Source organism: Castor canadensis, chromosome 5 (genome assembly GCF_047511655.1).
Source record: "Castor canadensis chromosome 5, mCasCan1.hap1v2, whole genome shotgun sequence".
In the NCBI taxonomy this organism is placed as follows: Eukaryota; Metazoa; Chordata; class Mammalia; order Rodentia; family Castoridae; genus Castor; species Castor canadensis.
The window spans coordinates 128,905,208-128,907,162 of NC_133390.1; the positions used below are offsets into that span (position 1 = coordinate 128,905,208).

Below are 1,955 nucleotides of genomic sequence, written 5' to 3' on the forward strand. Positions count from 1 at the left end.
CAGTAATATGGCCATTTTAACAATATTAATTCTCCTGACCCATGAATATGTGAGGTCTTTCCTTTGTCTAGCATCTTCTACAATTTCTTTCTGCAGTGCTTTATAGTTTTATTGTAGGGGTCTTTAATATCTTAGGTTAGGTTTATGCGAAGGTATTTTTTGTTGTTGTAATTGAGGCTATTATGACTCAGGGATTGTTTTCCTGAGTCCTTTTTTGGGACGTTCATTGTTGGTATGACAAAAAGCTACTGATTTTTGTGTTTTGACTTTGTATCCTGCTATTTTGCTGAAAGTGTTTATCAGTTCTAAGAGTTTTCTGGTGGAGTCTTGAAATCATTTATATATAGGAGCAAATCATCTGACTTCTACCTCTCCTCTTGTTTTCCAAAGAGCTCAGGATCCAGGTCATTTTTATTAATAGAAGAAATTGTGATTTGAACATCACATTCACCAAATTTCCCTCCTAATTCACAGCTGGTAGATCACAGAATTTTGGAGACAAAAACACTCATTCATCCACTTGTATAACCAACTGTGTTCTAGTTCAATTCAGAGACTCACTTATTTTTATTTTCATATAAGGAAGCTCATTTGAGGCTTATCATGAAATCATACAAATAAAATTTGTATAAACACAAATCCACATTGAATCATACACACATAGCAAAGGACAAAGTAAAAACAGATAAAACTAATTGGTGGCTATATAAAATTGGACACAATTGTGTCTTGTACAGTAGAAAGTGTTTTACAAAATAATCATCCTAGATTGACAGAAAACCAATCTTCAGTGTTGCCCTGAAGATGGATTTCTTTAACATCTCCTGCTTTCTCCAATGTCCTCCTTTAGTATGGCTGGTAATTATTTTAGTGATTGCCCCTCCCTTGAGATTCCTTGCCATAAGTACTCTGTGGATCACTATAGTCTGCATATCCTTGTTCATATCCATAGTTCCCATAGTTACACTCAGTATAATCATATCTGCCATAGCCACAATAGTTTTGATCACCACCATAAGCACTATTGTAATTTCCATATCCTTGATCATAATAGTTGTTAAATACTTGGTTCCAGTTTTGGTCCTGACCTTCCACAACCCCTAGTACCACCTCATCCACCAGCTGTGGTGCCTCTCCCCTCTTTTTGTTTTTGCCAATATACTTCTTTGGGTTGTGCAACTTTGATTTCACACTTTCCAGAACCATTTTGGTAGTATCTGCTTTCTAACAATTGCTTTGTTGGCTCTTCATCTGTATATGTGATAAAACATTTGTCTTTGTATCCACAAGAAGTTCAATATTTTGAATCTCCAAAGGCTACAAAATATTCCTTAATCTGTTCTTCAGAAGCATCTGGACTCAATCCACCAACAAAAACCTTTTTAGGTGGTTCTTTCCCTTGTAAAGCTTTAACCCTTTTGGATTCTATTAATTTGCCATCCAGTTTGTGTTCTTTCAATTGCCAAACCTTATCAACACTAGATGCATCTTTGAAAAGCATAAATGCAAATCCTCTTGATCTCCCAGTGACTGGATCTGTTTTAATTGTGCAGTCTACAACTATCATCTTGCCGATTCTTGCTTGCATTGATTTTGGATCCCTCTGCAAATTCCTTTATGTTGGTGTACTCCTTCATGTCTTCCATGGTGGTGGAGTTTTTGGCAAAGGGGTGCTGGCATGCAGCCTGGGTCAGACAGAAATGGTGGTGGAAAATTGTATGGAGCTAGATTTAAGATGGAGGCAGAAGACAGACTCACCTATTAATTTCAATATTATGTGAATTCTGTGTGCTTCCCATTTCTCAGGGCATTTAGAAGGTTCCTGAGGTAAAAAGCTAAATCCATACATTTTTGGCTTGGTACATTAGGAAATATTTTAGGATCTGATGTACTATTAGTGAAAACAAGACTTTCTTTTTTTGTTGTTGTTGTTATAAGCTGTTTCCATCATTTTA

General features: G+C 36.1%; 1 pseudogene; it reads right to left on the reverse strand.

Annotated features, from left to right (window-relative positions):
- Positions 1 to 846: 846 nt before the first annotated feature.
- Positions 847 to 1,744, reverse strand: LOC109678776 (heterogeneous nuclear ribonucleoprotein D-like pseudogene; annotated as a pseudogene).
- Between the last annotated feature and the right edge of the window lie 211 nt (positions 1,745 to 1,955).